Source organism: Ceratotherium simum, chromosome X (assembly GCF_057802395.1).
Source record: "Ceratotherium simum simum isolate JZ-2026a chromosome X, ASM5780239v1, whole genome shotgun sequence".
NCBI classification, from domain to species: Eukaryota; Metazoa; Chordata; class Mammalia; order Perissodactyla; family Rhinocerotidae; genus Ceratotherium; species Ceratotherium simum.
In genome coordinates this window covers 28,278,879-28,297,720 of record NC_141940.1, presented here as the reverse complement: position 1 = coordinate 28,297,720, position 18,842 = coordinate 28,278,879, and positions in this window count along the sequence as shown.

Below are 18,842 nucleotides of genomic sequence, written 5' to 3'. Positions count from 1 at the left end.
TGTCAGCTTTGTAGAATGAGTTAGGGAGCTTCCCCACCTCCTCAAATTTTTGGAAGAGTTTGAAAAGGATATGTATTAAGTCTTCTTTGAATGTTTGGTAGAATTCACCAGGGAAGCCGTCTGGTCCTGGACTTTTATTTTTGGGGAGGTTTGTGATTGCTGTTTCGATCTCGTTACTGGTGATTGGTCTATTCTGATTCTCTACTTCTTCTTGATCTAGTTTGGGAAGGTTGTTTGATTCTAAGAATTTATCCAATTCTTCCAGATTGTCGAATTGGTTGGCATATATACTTTTCATAATATTCTCTTATAATCTTTTGTATTTCTGAGGTGTCTATTGTAATTTCTCCTCTTTCATTTCTGATTTTACTTATTTGTGCCTTCTCTCTTTTTTTCTTGGTGAGTCTAGCTAAAGATTTGTCAATTTTGTTTATGTTTTCAAAGAACCAGCTCTTGGTTTTATTAATTTTTTCTATTATTTTTTTAATCTCTATTTCATTTATTTCTGCTCTGATTTTTATTATTCCCTTCTTCTACTGATTTTAGGCTTTGTTTGTTCTTCTTTTTCCAGTTCCTTTAGGTGCATTGTTAGATTGTTTATTTGAGATTTTTCTTGTTTGTTGAGATAGGCCTGCATTTCTATAAACTTCCCTCTTAGAACCGCTTTTGCTGTATCCCATAAATTCTGGCATGTCGTATTTTCATTTTCATTTGTCTCCAGGTATTTTTTGACTTCTCCTTTAATTTCTTCGTTGACCCAGTCCTTGTTCAGTAGCATTTTGTTTAATCTTCACGTATTTGTGGCTTTTCTCATTTTATTCTTATGGTTGATTTCTAGTTTCATACCGTTGTGGTCAGAAAAGATGCTTGGTATTATTTCAGTCTTCTTAAATTTATGGAGACTTGTTTTGTGGCCTAATATGTGATCAATCCTGGAGACTGTTCCATGTGCATTTGAAAAGAACGTGTATTCTTGGGTTTTTGAATGGAATGCTCTGTATATAACTACTAGGTCCATCTGTTCTAGTGTGTCATTTAAGGCCAATGTTTCCTTATTGAACTTCTGTTTGGATGATCTATCCGTTGGTGTAAGTGGAGTGTTGAAGTCCCCTACTATTATTGTGTTACTGTCTATTTCTGTTTTTATGTCTGTTAATAAATGCTTTATATATTTAGGTGCACCTACATTGGGTGTGTAGATATTTACAAGTGCTACATCCTCTTGTTCTATTGTTCACTTGATCATTATGTAATGCCCTTCTTGTCTCTTTTTTCAGTTTTTGTTTTAAAGTCTATTTTGTCTGATATGAGTACTGTTACGCCAGCTTTCTTTTCATTGCCATTTGCTTGGAGTTTCTTTTTCTATCCTTTCACTTTCAGTTTGTGAGTGTCTTTATGTCTGAAGATTGTCTCTTGTATGCAGCATACATATGGGTCTTGTTTGTTTATCCAATCAGCCACCCTATGCCTTTTAATTGGAACATTTAGTCCATTGACATTTAAAGTAGTTATTGATAAGTATGTACTTACTGCCATTTTTTAACTTTTTCTTTTCTCAGTGTTTTAGTAGTCCTTCTCTGTTCCTTTCTCCTTCTATACAGAATTGATGGTCTCTTTAGTTTGACCTCTGTCTGAAAGCTCTACTCTTTAACTCCCCTCCTCCCTCATTTTATGTTTTTGATATCATATCTAACCTCTTTTTTGTGCATTTTTATCCATTACCCTCTTATCATGGAAATAGATAATTTTTCCTATTTGTGCTCTTCTCTTTTCCACTTAAATCAGTCCCTTTATCATTTCTTGTGGCACTGTTTTCTTGGTGACAAACTCCTTTAACTTTTGCTTGTCTGGGAAATTTTTGATCTCTCCTTCCATATTGAATAATAACCTTGCTGGGTAGAGTATTCTTGGCTGTAAGATTTTTCCCTTTAGCACTTTAAATATATCATGCCACTCTCTTCTAGCCTGTAACGTTTCTGCTGAGAAGTCAGCTGATAGCCTTATGGGGTTTCCTTTGAATGTAACTTGTCTTTCTCCTGCGGCTTTTAGGATTCTCTCTTTATCTTTAATTCTGAACATTTTGATTATGAAGTGTCTTGGTGTGGGCCTCATTGGGTTTATCTTGTTTGAGGCTCTCTGTGCTTCCTGTACCTGGATGTCTGTTTCCTTCCTTAGGTTAGGAAAGTTTTCATCTATTATTTCTTGAAATAGATTCTCTGCCCCTTTGTCTCGCTCTTCTCCTTCCGGGACACCTATAACATGGATGTTAGTGCGCTTAACGTTGTCCCAGAGGTCCCTTAGACTGTCCTCACTCTTTTTAATTATTTTCTCTTTTACCTGTTCATCTTGGGTAATTTCTTCTAGTCTATTGTCCAGCTCGCAGATCTTGTCTTCTGTATCCTCTACTCTGCTTTTGAGTCCCTCTAGTGAATTTTTCATTTCCAGTATTGTATTCTTCATTTGTGATTGGTTCTTTTTTATATCTTCCATTTCTTTGTTGACAATCTCAATGAGTTCATCTATTCTTCTCCCCGGATCAGTGAGCATTCTTAACACTCTTTGTTTGAACTCTCTGTCAGGTAGGTTGCTCATTTCTGTTTCACTTAGTTCCTTTTCTGGGGTTTTGTCCTGTTCCCTTACTTGGAATGTATTCCTTTTCCTGCTCATTTTGCCTCTTTCCCTGTGCTTGTTTCTACGTATTAGGTAGGTCAGCTACGTCTCCTGCTCTTGGATAGGTGACCTTATATTAGTGACACCTTAGGAGGCCTGCGGTTGCTTCCCTCAGTTCTCAATGTACCAGGGGTGACCCCTATGTGGGCTACATGTGTGCTTCTGTTGTGGCCTGTTTGCTCTCCCTGTAGGCGCCCAGGGAGGCCGAGTTATGGTCCTGGCCAGCTGTTGTAATGCTCAGCTGCTTGTAGGTGTTGTGGGCCCTTCAGTCTCTTTATCAGGTGTGGGGAGCCCCAGCACAGTTGGCTGCACATTCTAATACCATATTTGTGTTGCAGTATTTCTTTTCAGTTAGTAGTACCCCAGCGTGGCAGGTTGTTAGGCTCAGGGGCTTACAATTGCTATAAGCCTCCAGCCTTTAGGTCTGCTGTGAGCTCTCTGAGGATTGTAGCTGGGTGGGGCTGGCCTCTGGCACAGGAGCACCCAATTTTTTCACGCTTTGTCAGTAGGGCAAACCCTCTATGTGGGTCTTTGAGAAGCACAAGTCTTCTGCAGCTGACAAACCCTGCCGCCCACAGGTCCACACGCACAGTCAACACAGTCCTGACCTGTGTGTGCCCCCTGACCTCCTTAAGTGGACCCAGTCTCTCCACGGTGGGAGCCCCACACACTCCACCACTGCCCCACACTCTCCACCCACTCCTAGTGCATGCCCTGCCCCACTGAAATGGGCTCAGTTACCAGGCTGCAGAGAATCCAGTCACCAATCTATGCAGGCCCACAAGTTGCCTGAGGGCTTTTTGTTGGATGGGGCCAGTCTCTAGGGTGTGCTGCCTGCCCTGGCTGAGCTGAATTAAATTGGTGCTCTAGCGGGTTGGGCAGACCCTGGGCTAGCAGGCCTCAGGGAGAACTCCAATGGCGTCTGTGTCAGCATGCCCACACCAGACCACAACAATGGCCGCCGCCAATGTCCCAGTCTCTGGAGAGGTCTCACCTCTCACTGAGATGCACTCAGGGCCTATCAGGTGAGTCTCTTTTCACCAAAGCACTGTGCACCTTTCTTTCTGGTGATTTTAGGTTGCTTTCTGAAACGGGTGAGTTTGTGCTTGGGCCCTGTAAAAGCCATTTTTAATTTCTTTGTGAACTAGCTTTTCTGGGAGTACTCCCCAATGTTTTAGCAGCAGGCAAAGTCAGATATTATGCCACTCATCTCGATTTTGCTGGGTCCACAAAATGCACACATCGGAGGCATTCCCGGCTCAGGGCCCTGCGCCTCCAGGGAGGGCTGTGTACCTTTGGGCTGCTCCTGGCCTTCTGTGAGGCACTTTGGCTTGTGAAGGTGGCATTTTTCCTCTCCAGAAGGGAATTTCTGCCTCTTCCACCTCACTTAGGAGTGTCCTTTGTTGCAGGGGTTCCTCTTATCCAGTTTTCAGTTCTGTCTCAGGGATAATTTTTCCACGAGTAGTCGTAAATTGGCTGTGTCCACGGGGGGAGGTGAGTTCAGAGTCTGCTTACGCCGCCATCTTTGATTCGGTAACCTTTTCTGCCGCAGGCGCTGAGTTCGTGCCGTGGGAGATTCTGAAGTGCTCTTTTGACACTGCCTGGGAATGCGCACCCCTTCCCCAAATTCTCCTCGGCTCCTGGTCGACCATGGGCCGGAAGGTCCTGGGTGCAGGTTGCCACTGCTTGGTATGTTGTGTTTTCATTTTCATTTGTCTCTGGGTATTTTTCGTTTTCTCCTTTGATTTCTTCATTAATCCAATAGTTGTTCAGTAGCATGTTCTTTAGTCTCCACATATTTATGACTTTTCTATCTTACTACTTGTTGTTGCTTTCTAGTTTCATAGCTCTGTGGTTGGAAAAGATGCATGATATGATTTCAATCTTCTTAAATTTATTGAGACTTGTTCTGTTTCCCATGTTTGGTCTATCATTGAGAATGTTCCATGCACACTTGAGAAGAATGTGTATTCTGCTGCTTTTGTTTGGAATGTTCTATATATATCTAAGTACATCTGGTCTATTGTTTCATTTAAGACCAATGTTACCTTGTTGAATTTCTGTCTGGATGATCTTTCCATCGATGTAAGTGGGCTTTTAAAATCCCCTACTATTATCATGTTGCTATCAATTTCTCCCTTTAGGTCTGTTAGTAATTGCTTTGTATACTTTGGTGCTCCTATGTTAGGTGCATATATATTCATAAATTGTTATGTCTTCTTGGTGGAATGTCCCTTTTATCATTATATAATGTCCACCCTTGTCTCTTTTTATTGATTTTTTTCTCGAAGGCTATTTTGTCTGATATAAGTATGTCTATACCTGCTTTCTTTTGGTTGCCACATACTTTGAGTCTCATCTTGTATCCCTTTACTCTGATCCTATGTTTGTCTTTAAAGTTGAGATGGGTCTCCTGGAGGGAGCATACTGTTGGGTCTTATTTTTTAATCTATCCAGCCACTGTGTGTCTTTTGATTGGTGAATTCAATCCATTTACATTTAGAGTGATTAACGAGAGGGCTTAATACTGCCATTTTTCTTCTGTTTTCTGATTGCCCTATATTTCCATTGTTTTTCTTTCCTTGTATTTCTGTGTGCCATTTCAGTTTGGTGGTTTTCTGTGATGTTTTTCTGAGTTTCCTTGTTTTTTATGTTTCATGACTCTGCTCTGATTTCTTGTTTGTGGTTACCATGAAGACTGTATTAAAGATCTCATAGATGAGGTAGTCCTTTTTCTGCTGGTAGCATCTTATCTCCATTAGTGTATGCAGGTTCTGTCCTTTTCTTCTTCCCCATCTATGTTTTTTGTTGTCACAAATTTCCTTTTTTTGTGTAGTAAGTTTGTTACCAAATTGAATTGGTTATAGTTATTTTTGATGCTTTCTTTCCCTTTAGCCTTTATGTTATAATTATTTACTAACTTATTCTCATATAGAGTTGCAATTTTCTGATTCTGCCTGTCTGTTTATCATCTTGCACAAAGCTTTGAAAACCTTTGCCTTTTTGTTTCGGGTAGGAGGGCTCCTTTCAACATTTCTTTTAAGGTAGATCTAGCGGCGATGAACTCCCTCAGCTTCCATTTGTCTGGGAGACCCTTTATTTCTCACTTGTATCTGAAGGATAACTTTTTTGGATAGAGTATTCTTGGCTGATAGTTTTTATCTTTAAATAGTTTGAATATTTCATTCCACTCTCAACTCCCCTGCAGAATTTCTGCTGAGAAATCTGCTGGTACCCTAATGGGGGTTCGTTTGTAAGTTAATTTCTTCTCTCTGGCCACCCTTAATATTCTTTCTTTGTCATTGCCTTTTGACAGTTTTAATATAATATGGCTTGAAGAAGGTCTTTTTGTGTTGAGATAATTAGGAGTTCTATTAGCTTCATGTACTTGTATATTCAGTTCCCTCCCCAGATTTGGGAAGTTCTCAGCTATTATTTCTTTGAATAAGCTCTCTTCTCCTTTCTCTCTCTCTTCTCCTTCTGGGATACCTATTATCCTTATGTTGTTTTTCCTAATTGAGTCAGATATTTCTCCTAGAATTTCTTCAATTTTTTAAAATCTTAATACTCTCTCCTCTTCCACCTAAATCATTTCTAGATTTCTGTCTTTGAGCTTGTTTATTCTCTCTTCCCTGTGGTCTGCTCTATTTCCAATGCTTTCTAAATTATTTTTCATTTCATTAACTGTTTTCTTTATCTGAAGAATTTCTGTTTGTTTTTTTTAAAGTTTCAAACTCTTCAGTGAAGTACTCCTGTTCATTAATTTTGCTCCTATGCATATTGAACTCTCTTTCTGAGTTTTCTTGTAACTTATTGAGTTTCTTCATGCAGCTTTTTTGAATTATCTGTCAGATCAAAATCTTCTAACTCTTCAAGTTTGGTGTCTGAAGAGTGGTCATTTTCTGTCTGTGCTACCATGTTACTGTAGTTCTTTATGGTGCTTGATGAGTTGATCCTCTGCCAGCACATTTGTGGTAGTAAACAATTTTCTTCTTTGTGTAAGGCTTTGGTTACTTTGATTCTGAGCTGCTTCTGGTTTTATTTGAGGGCTTGCACTTTCCACCCTCTACTGCCTCTGCCAGAGGTACCTTCAGTGCCCTCCTTGTGCTGCTGTGTCTGCCTCCAAGGTTGCTAGTGCCTTGCTGCTTATGATGTCACTAGAGTCTCACGTGTCACCATCTAGGTCACAAGGCTGCAAGCACTTCTGCTACTTCTTGGGTCACCTGTGTTCTTGTTCCCCCAGCTGCTCTCTGTGGGCTCTCCATAGGCTTGGGTGCTGCTGTTCCATGCATCATCTACACTGCTGCTCCCACGTTATCTGGAGGTGCTGGCTGCACTGCTGCCATGGTCCTGGGTTCATGGGTGTTGCTGTTGCTGTCAGAGGCCCAGAGGCTTGTATGCAGCTTCTGCTGCTCGTAGAGCTGGTATCAGGTTTCCCACCACTGTGAGTTGAGTCTTGGGTACTGCTGTGGCTCCTGAAGCCTCAGGTTGCAGGTGTCACTTGCCACTGCTGGGGGAGGGGCAGGAGCTAAGCTGTGAATGCCAATGCTGCTCCTGCAGCCTCTGGTCTCTGGTGCCGGTGTGCTTTTTGAAACATCAGGTCAGAGCACAACTGCCTTTGCCAGTGGAATACATGGTTTGGATGCAGCCCTTGCTCCTGGAAAGACCAAGGTTGGAATTGCCACTGCCTGGGGAGGGGGAGGGGTCACCAACACAGCTGCATTTCCTAAAGCCTCAGATTGTGAGCACCACCCGGATTAGGGGCTAATCCATGAGTGCTGTTGCTGCTCCTGCAGCCTGTGGTCGCTGGTGCATGCAGGTGTGCTTTTTGAAACCTCAGGTCGGGGCATCATCACCCCTGCTGGGGATATCAGCATTTTGCATGCTGTTCCCACTGCAGGAAATACTGCCACCCCTGCTGGAGGAGCTAGAGGGGGCTGGGTCATTGGCATAGCTGTGTTTCCTGAAGCCTCAGGTCTTTCATGCCACCTGCCACCTCTGGGGGAGAGCCAGGGGCTAAGCTGCAAGTACCATTGCTGCCTCTGCGACCTCTGGTCGCTGGTGCATGCTAGTGTGCTCCTTAAAACTTCAGGTCATGGCACCATCACCACTGCCAGGAGCATTCACATTTTGGATCACTGTCACCAGGGGTAGGGGAAGAGTCTGCTCTTCTAGGTCCAGTACCTCCCAGAGGTGCAGTCCATCCACCTTCAGATGTATAGATGCATGGATCTCTCAGGCATTCTGGTGTACTGTGCAAGGAATCCTTTGTTGGTCAATGGATGTCCCACTGTTTGTAACTTTGAGGGGAGAGACAAAGGGAGCAACTCACTCCACCATGATGCTGACATCACTTCCTCCAGAGTATCCTTTTGCCTGATGAAAAATTTCTGGAATTATAAAATGGTGATGATTGTGCTACTCTTTGAATATATTAAAAGCCACCAAATTTTATACTTTAACATGGTGAATTTTGTGGTATGTAAATTATGTCTCAAACGAAAATATATTTTAAAAATACTTGTAAAAAATGGTTAAGGAAGTGAAGGAGAGAGCCATACCAATAGCTGGGGAAAGAGAGTTCATGACAGAATAAATAGCCAGTTCAAAAGCCTCAAGGCCAGAGCATGCCTATTGTGTTTTAGGAACATCAAGTGGCCAGTGTGGATGTACTGCAGTGAGCAGCAAGAACAGTAATAGGAGATGAGGTGATGGAAGTAACAGGAGGCCTTGTGTGGCCTCGTAAGCCATTGTATAGACGTTGGCTTATATTCTAGTGACATGGGAAGTCATTACAGGTTTGAGTACAAGAGAAACACGTTTTGACTTGGATTTTTAAAGAATCATTCTACCTTTTCGCATGGAGAAGAGAATGTAGGAGCACAAGATATGAAGCAGGGAGACCAGTTAGTGGGCTTTTACAATAATCCAGGAAAAACGTAATGGTAATTTTGACTAGAGTCTTAACAGTGGAGTGCATTAAAAACGTTTAGATTCAGGAACTCATTTTTAAGTTTGAGAAAATAGGATTCCTGATAAGCTGGATGTGGAGCATAAGAGAAAGAGAAGAGTTAGTGATGCTCCTATGTCTTTGGCCCAGCAACTAAAAAATGGAGTCAACTTTTAGTAATACAGGAAAGAATATGGTACTAGCAGGTTAGGGATAGATGTTTTGGACAATTTATATTTAAGATGCCTATTAGTTATTCAGTGGAAATTTTGAGTAGGCATTTGCATGTATACAGCATGCTTGTATGGGATATAGACTGGTGTCTCTTCTGATTGGTCAATACCCAGGCAATACCAATCTTTAAATATTTTAACATATCCTCTGTATATGAGTTTTTAGTTCAAAAGAAAGGTTTGGACCAGTGATATAATCTGGGCATCTCATCAGCATATGTGTTTTTTAAAGTGATGGGTATGACTTTCTCAATACATTTATTCTATAATGTGAGGTACATTGATTGTAAGAGAGAAAATATGTTCTACTAGGGAGGCCTGATTATCAAGGAGGGTCAAAACTCTACCTAACTATTTGAGCTGACTAGTATAAGTGTACATTTTTATTTTTATTTACTTATTTTTTTGTGAGGAAGATCAGCCCTGAGCTAACATTCATGCCAATCCTCCTCTTTTTGCTGAGGAAGACTGGCCCTGAGCTAGCATCTGTGCCGATCTTCCTCCACTTTATGTGGGACTCCGCCACAGCATGGCTGGACAAGCAGTGCGCTGGTGCGCGCCCGGGATCCGAACTTGGGCCACGGAGCAGCGGAGCGCGCACACTTAACCGCTATGCCATGGGGCCGGCCCCCAGGGTACATTTTTAAAAAATGATTTTTTTTTCCCTATTGCCAAGAGGGAAAGTTATTTTTCTCCTCCCTTTCTCAGTACGTTTCCGTGAGAAACCTATTGTTTGTGAATCCTTCTTCTCCCTTTGATATCTCTGTAGATCTTTTTAAAGTCTAGGTAAGCCTCTTGCCAGCTTTACAGTCTAGGAGTGTTTTTCTTAAGGGTCAGGGAGTCATCTCTTTGAAATGTAAACATCAAGGAATATAGTGCCTCTGTCTCCCTGTCACTGTGGAAATGCCTTGCCTTGAGCTGTAGCCAAATGCTTATCCTAGTGGTAGAAATTTTATTTTTCCTTCAGACGGAGGTGCTTAGCTAACACAAATGGCTACCTCAATGCCAGGTGGATTTGGGATGAACTGTAAAAGAATGCATAATAAGTGGTGTTGTAAAGTCCTATTATGGGGAGATAAGTTGTGGTTTTTTTTAAGAACATGTATATGATGGATTGTAACTGCTTGGTGATATATAGGATGGAATTTCTTTCTGTCTTTGTAATCTCCTAGCAGATTGCCTATAACGCACATTGTAATCTGGTTTAGTGCTTATTCAATAATAAAGTGGTTTTCTTTCTTTTCTGTATCTTGTGGAGAGGATTTTCTGCTTTGACAGGATGTTTTTAATTTGCCCAACATTGGTAATAAAGGGGAAAACCCCTATAATTTTCAAGCTTAATGGGTGCCTTGTACTGCTAATGAAAAAAAAATCCTAGAAGAGAGAACCCTTTATATAGCATATCACTTTATAGATTCAGTTTCTGGGTATGACAGACAACCCAAGTGGAAGTCCTTCTCCTCCAAAATTTAAAGGTTGCTCATTTTCAGGTTGCTCACTTGGCTGCTGATTCTCTGAAGTCAAAAATCTGTGGATATAGGATAGGAGGCCTATTCACTTAACAAAAAAATTATTTGGAACCATTATGCTAGAGGTTGAGGATGTGATGATTAGCAAGATAAAATTGTTCTCATGGTGTTTACAGTCTAGTTAAAAATCTCGACAGGCAATTAAAATACAGTTGGATTTAGTGGTATGATCAAGGAATAACAAAGTGCTTTGGTAAAAAGAAGGAGGGATATTTAACCCAGTCTTTGAGAGTTAGAGGAGGCTTCCTGGAGGAAGGCTGTCTTAGTGGAGGCCTGAAGAATGAGTAAGATTTAGCATTAGAAAAGGCAAGAGTGAGGTGGAAAAGGGTGTACCAGGCAGAGGGACTAGCATGTGCTAGATTCAGAATATGAGGGAGGAAATAAATATGTTTGGAGCTGTAAGCAGTTTAGTATAATTAGACATGAAGTATAACTTCATAGGAATAGGGGTAGTTAGTAACAAGAGATGAGACTTACACTTGCATGCCTTCTTGAGATTTTTGAACTTAGCAGGCAATGTGAAGCCTGAAGGAAAGGCACGGGGTGGCATCAGAGTTGTGCTTTATTTAGAAAGATCAGTGATGCTGCAATATGAAAAGTAGTTTGAAAGGGGAAAAGATTGGATTCAGGGAGACTTGTTAGGATGCAGTGGTCCAGGTAAGAGATGAGAGTGGCTCCCCCTAGGGAAGTGACATGGGGTTGGTTGGAGAGTAATGCTGCATTCCAAGGATATTTAAGAGGTACAACTCATAAAACACTAATTGATTAGATGTACAGGATAAGGCAGAGGAAGAAAGTATAATACCCACTTGCACATTCTTTCCCAAACCCCATTGTTGAAAATCCTGCTTTTAAAAAATCGATCTCATTTTGCATGTACCCTGAGTTACCCACGTGTATATAAAACACAAATGATACCTGGCAATGGGATGGGCTCCCCGTTTTCCAGAGCAACATAAGGTGAGGTCTCATGTTCAAATTCTCTTTCACCCAAGAGACCACGATTAAATGCATCCTACTTGGTATTACATTTCGGAGCAGTTTACCCTTTACCATCTGAAACCCAAGCTTATTTATATGCATCATCTTTGAGAGAGATGAATTTCCTTGTTACCATCGCAGATGCCTAAAGACAGCCTAAAGCAGAATACATTATCAATTAAACAATAAGAAATACAAATATTTGCCCAAAGTAGCCATAGCTAACATTTTACTGATTAAGTGTAACAACTGAGGTGAGAGAGTTTAGAAATTGGTAAGAATGTTAAAATCATAATATAAAGTGAAACCTGGTAATTTTACATTTTTATTTAATATATTTGGCCATGTAGACCAAAATCCATTGTATCCAGCAAAGTAGGGACGTGGAGTAAAATGTTTAATGAACCTCAAAATTATTCTCAGTTAACCAAGATATTCAGACACCATTATTATTCACTGCCATTTCATCCACAGTTCTGAGCACATCTTGCATAAAGTAGGCATTCAACACTATTTCTTAAAGAAACGTATAATGTGCATTAGCAATTACCAAAAATGATATAAAAATAATGCAATTAAGTATACATAAAACTAAAACTAGACATAGCGTATCTTAATTCCTTTAATAATTCAATAGGCACTTTAGAATATTTTAAGAGTTTAGGGCCACCATACTTAACATGAATGATTATTGACCAGTATTTTGGTTAGAAATGAAAATATATTAAGTAATTATATCCTTGGCACAGGACAGGCCCTGGAGGATTAGTTTTTTAGTAAATTGCTGTCATCACCTTCCTTAGTTGTTACTTCTCTTTCATAGTTGCCAAAGTGATAAAAGTACTGTCCTAATGGTTTGGCTTCAATAAAAATAAGTACTTCTTGGTCCTTTGAGTTTCAAAGCATACTCAATCCAGGGCTGAAAAAGTGATTTATTAAATAATAAGTATTTTGAAAACATGGAATACTGTAATGCTCACCACCCAACCTCAACTGATTCAATAATTTTGAGAAATGACATTCTATCATATGGAATAATAGTGTTCTTACTAGGATTGCTTTATTCAGTGTTTTCTTCCATGCCAAATAAATGATATTAAAATGATACACATTTATGCAAACTTGTGTTTGCAAGAAGAAACACTTAAATAGTGATATATCTATTCAATTATAAGTATTATATACTTCATAGAATCATCACTGTATACTGTTTACATGTTTTGTTTCTATCGCTTTAACCGGGATAGTTCAAAAATTAAGGCTATGTAGAAGATTGTAAACAAAATGGCAGATTTGTTAATGGCTTCTTTATCAGTCAGGGTCCTGTCAGGAAACAGAATTTAATTTAATGTTTCAAGAGACTACTTAGAGAGGAATAGTCAGGGTTAAAGGAACTAATAGATGTGGAGGTTCCCAGGAAAGAACCACAATAGGAAGCCATTACCACCCTTAGGCCAGAAGGTGCAAGGGGAGAGAATGGAGTTAACGGAGTTTAGAGAGAGTTTGGAGCTATGGAACAGGGGTCATACTATAAAAACTGTGACCACAGAGGAAACACAATGAGATGGAGCCAGGGAGTGTGAGTGGGGCTAAATATAGAGACCTCTCCTCTCTGACCTCTTTTCTATCCCTCCCTCTCTTCCACCCCTCCAATCTCCTCCTGGTGCCAACTAACTAGAAGTAAGAAATAAATAGAAGCCAGCCAGCAAGTGAGCTCCAGTAATGCTGTTAGTAGAGATTAGCCTTCCAAGAACACAGACCAGGTCAGAAAAGAGTAGAGAATGGATCTGGGGAGGAGGGGATAGGGACAGAGAATAAGTATCACAGTTTCAGAAGATGAAGCATCTTTTTTCTCGAACACATCTTGACTTCAAACACATTTTTAAAAGCAAAGTATGCCAACTTTGTTTTTAGTGCACTACTCAGATATCTTGGGATCTTTTTGAAGTCTTGAAACTTTGAAACTAAGATTGACCAGTTTGAAACACAATGTGAGAACAACAGTACTTCCAAGTGAGGGGAAACTTTAACTAAATTAGCACTTTTCATAGTGGACAAGATCCACCTTGCTTAGAAATTGGGCAATGTTTAAAGTATCTGGAGATTATTTAGTGTTTTAGTGTTATTTCCTATTTTTCTATAATGTACAAGTTCTCTCAGTTTATCATTCATTTTGAAAAATAGAAGTATTCTTATTATGAGGAAAGAGCAGTGCAAGTACACTGATAAAATGGTAGCTAATGTTCATCATCGGTATTGGGAGAAAAATCTGGTACAGAAGTATTTGTGCCAAATTGGAGGGTACATGCCCTATCTACAGGGAACAGCCACTAATCAATGATACTGATAATTATTATCATTTATCAAGTGCTTAATATGTACTAAGCTCTCTCTATTATCTCATTTAATCCTAATAACAAGTCTGTGACCTAGATATCATTATCTTCATTTTGCAGATGAGGAAACAAAGATTCAGAGATGAAGTGACCCAAAGTCAATGTTCTCTGTGCAGGAATGTGAGTTTAGTTTTGTCAGATTTCATGAGTTTTCAAGAGGTGTGGAATCTCGATGTTAACGTGAAAGTTCTCCATGTTTAAATGTAGATTAATTTTTTTATTGCTTTCTGGTCAAAGAAAACACATCTGCATGTCTGATATAGTTCATAGGTCATTACGTTTAAGCTATCATCCATTCGGATGATAAAGTTATGGTCACCAGAGTCTTTATCCAAAGGTGTGAGTAATATGAAGATTCCTGGTGTTTTGGAAGGGAAATATTTGGGGCCGAGGAGTCTTTTGGTGTCCATCAAATCATAGGGAAGTAACTTATTATTTGTAGTTTCTGGGCACTTAGGGGAGAGGAAGTTATTTCAAGGGAGAAATCTTTGGAAATATCTTTGTTCTTCATATAGCTACTGCTCTCCCAATACCCTAGAGTGGTAAAGCTCTCTACTCCATTCTATTGAGGACAACAATATAACAACATATAACCCTGTGTTTCACAACAGCCAACAATTTACCTAGTTCGCTTAATTTGCTACATAACCACATTATTATATGAACAAAAGCAAAAAGAAGGTTCTTTTCAATTCATGTTAATTTCTTTTTTCCATTTTCCCCACTGATGCTGTAATCACTGGAAGTAGTTTTGACACACATTAAAGAATTTCAGGGCCCCTGGTATTGGGAATCCTATTAGTAGCTGGTAATTTCTTCCTCTATAATTTATTCTTTTCATTAGGTTTTCTGTAAGTGCATAGCATAGAGCCATAGCCATAGCCCTGGTGGTGAATTTACATTGAGAATGATAAATGTATATGGAAATAGAGGGTACACATGCAATTGTGAGCACAGAACCATTACAATCCATTGCAATGGGCGTAAGGCATGAAAATAAAGCCTTGGTTTGAACAGCTAAGTATAGTGAGTCTGAAATTGTAGCAATGCCTCAGTCATTTTAGAAGAAAGGTAGCTTTAAATATATTCTTTGGTTGTTCATGCAGGCCATTTTTTCCTACCTTCTCTGCTATAACAAAGAGAAAAATAAATATGAAATGAAAAATATAGATCAAATTTTATCTCTAACTCCAATGTATAATTCTACGTGCTATTATTTTAAAAATTGAAATGCTTCTATTTCACCCATGAAAACTGCCCCTGTGTTTGGTAAAAACTGCATTTTATAATATTGTTGAAGAAGATTTCACATTTATTCATGAAACCACCTAATTCTGGGGAAATTTGGGGACAGAGAAAAGCCCAATTAACTGAAAATAATGGGGAAGGATTATGGAAGAACCAAAAGATAAGGATAATTGGAATCCGTATGTAATCCTTTTCATTTAAATCCTTAGTTTCAGTTTGTTCTCCCTTCAAGTCATTTACCAAAACAACTCACAAACAAGACAACTGGTTTGAATTTAAACCTGTTTACCATCTAATTTGCATGTGAATACCCCAGTAATGATAATTTTTATAATTTAATGAGTGCTTAATATATACTAGGCTATAGACACATATCTCAACTTGAGTAAACGTGGAATATTTTAAAAATAGAAAATTCCAATGTGGTTTCATTAAGGCTGAGGAAAGAAAATAAATTATGTAGTAACATCCAAAGGAGAAAAGTGACCAACCTAGCAATCCAACAAAATGAATAGAGGAGATAGATTATACCACTTTCTTCTCTTTTTGATTCAAAAGAGGAAATAAAAATTACAACTTAATATAGAAAGCTTTTAAATGAACGCCTATGTTTCAGGCACTGAACTAGGCACTTTATATTCGTTAGTTACCTCACTTAATTCCCACAACAGCTCTGGGAAGTAGATACTATTATTATCTCTCTTCTAATGTTGGGGGAATTGAGACCTAAAGTCAAGTCTGATTTAACTTCAAAGGCTGATTTAACACAACCATCAATAATTTCCTTGTGTAAGTAGAAATAACAGCATAAAGAGAGAGGCTGTATGTTGTGCTGGAAAGAACACAGAATCAGCCAGGCTGGGTTCCACACCCTGACTTTGCCAATTATAATCCAGTGTGTCACTCTAGGAAACTTAATTAATCTGTCCAAACCTCCATGTCTATCTCTATCTAAGCCTCATATTTTTAACGGTATGATATGTTCAATTTACAGCATAATGATTTAGTTTAAATATAAAGCATAGTGACATATAGTAGGTTTTTTATGTATGTAGAGAATTTGTAATATAGTGACTAACGAAATGAATTGACTCACATATATTTCTGCTTGTCTCCGGAAGGAGGTAATGAAGACAGAATGTCCCTTTTACCCCCTATCATAAGGAAATTGATAGCAAAGGCTTTATATAGAGAGAACCATTGAGATGATTGCAAATAAGTACAGAGAGAGGAATAAAATTCTGAAAATATTTATGTGTAGTCATGTCAATCTACATATTATGTATCTTCATGTATAAAACAGTCAATATGTGACAGGGAACAATGAAGCTCACCCCCAAGAACTTGAAAGTAACTGAGAATTAAAATGTAAAATCAGCATATAGGAAGTACAGAAGAGATGCAAAATCACTTTTAAGGGAAAAAAATGGCTTCCACAGCAGCAGGAGTTGATATATAATTCAAAAGAAAGCATTACTGTAAGTTAAAAGAAAGTCTGCATCAATCAAAAGGAGCAATACATCAGGCACAGAAGCATGGGAAATAGAGAGACATAGAGTGACATTGCTTGCCCAAGCACTGTGCCAGGCTGATTAAAATATCCAGTCTCCATGGCATGTACATCCGTACTGCAGATATGACTACATAATGGCTCTTAAACAAATATGTCCTATTCACGGACATTTAGGCTTTTTCCAGTGTTTTGCTATTACAAACAGTACTATAGTGAACATCTTGTTACATGCCTCTTTTTGCACACATATAAGTATATAATCTGGGCTTAATGATGAACACCTATGAAAATTAAATGAGCATTAGGTCCTTTCCATGTGTTTAATACTATGCTATATAAGGTAAAGTCCATGCTTTCAAAGAATTTCTAATATGGTTGGAGAGTTAAATCTAACATATATGACCAATATAAATCAGCATATAAGGAAGTGCCAAATCGTCAGATTGTCAGTGCTGTGGGGATTCAGAGGTCCTTGAAGGGTGAGGAAAGCTTTGTAGAAGCTCTCTTAAGCTCTAAAACCAAGATAGACCTTTGCCTAGATGTTAGAAGCTCCCAATATGGTAACCTTCCTGTTAATTTCATAATGAAATTCTGCTCCAGTTAGCTAACTTCTTTAATTTTCCAAGTAGAACAATAAAAATAATTTTTAATAACTTAAGGAAGAAAATGCAACAAGCTTGACTGTGAGTTAAGTATGAAGTACCAGACTTAGATGCTAGAGATTGAATTTCCTTAGGCAGTGTTCACATCTCCATATCCTTCCAAACATCTTTCACATAGAGAACCTTGATGAGCTTATCAAAAAGCAGGGCAAAATTTAGACTTCTATAACCTCTAAATGCCATGACAATAGCAACAGCATGTGCTACTACTATTACTTCTCTGTTTCTCTCTCTCTCTCTCTCTCTCACACACACACACACACACACACACACACACAGCTTAATTTAATCCTCACAACAAATTTATTTGTAGGTAGATACCATTATTTTCCCATTTTTACTGAGGAAGAAACTGAGAATTTAGAGAAAGTAATTATTCAACTAGGAACTGCAGAGCCACTGTCCCTAAAATTTAACTACTGTATTGCAATTTATTTTTATGTGTTAGTAAATTTTGGATAAAAGAGATAGGAGATACCTTGACCAATCAGGGAACAAAAGAATAAATTTCCCTCCCTCCTTTTATTTTCATTATGGAGAATACCATGTGGTGAGAGAGTTATTTTTGAGACTAGTATCTTTATTTCTATACAGTGTTATAAATATGGATATTCAGGCTAGTTTTGCCTTAGTATTCTAAAGTAGAAAGTAATATATCATGCTAGTTAAAAGCAGGGTCTCTGGAGACAGACTACCTGGATTTTTAACATGACCCTACCATTTATTATCTGTGTAACCTTGGGCAAGTTACCTGAACTCCTTAGTTTTTTTGTTTGTAAAATGGAAATAATAGTACTTACCTCATATATACATGTGAGAATAAGTGACATTGTGTATTTTAAGTGTTTAGTACAATACTTGGATCATAGTAAGTACTCAAAAGTGTTAGGTATTATCATTCTCACCCCAACTGTGCATTTCCAGGTAACAAATTTGCTTAGAGTAGTGGTTCTAAAACTTGAGTCTATATTAGGATCCCTTTGAGAGCTTGTTAAAGATTACTGGGCTGCACATCTAGGGTTACTGATTCAGTAGAGCCGGGGTAGGTCTGAAAATCTGTATTTCTAACAAGTTCCCCCATGAAGTTGGTGATGCTAGTCCAGGGACCACACTTTGAGAACTTGTGGCTTAGAGTACCATGTTAATCAAAGCTAGATCATAGCTTTGGCCTTAATTTTGGCCAGTAATTTTTGGTCCTCCATCATCTAACTACAAACTTCTCTCTTAGAATAGTTAGACCTTTCAGATACAGACAATCACAGGGGCGGCTTCATGATTATCAATCACTGCATCAAGGAAAAAGAACTGAAATTTGAAAGTAGAGAATAAGCAATCCATCAGAATCTTAATTCTGATTATCTCTGGGTGGTGAGATTATAAATGCTTTTATTTTCTTTTAATATTTTTTTTTTCTATTTTCAACACTGTTACACTGAAGTCCTATTAATTTTATAATCTGAAAGGATTTTTTTTTAAAGAACAACACCTACGTAAGAGGTAAGTCAGTAATGTCAACTCCGTGAGAAAACTGAGATGACTTTTATCCATCTTATACCAGTAAAATCTCATAGCAAGTCACTCCACTCAGAGTTTCTACCCTGAGACAATCATCTCTTGTGTCTTTCCCTTGTCTTGAACACAACTCATTATGAGCTTATTG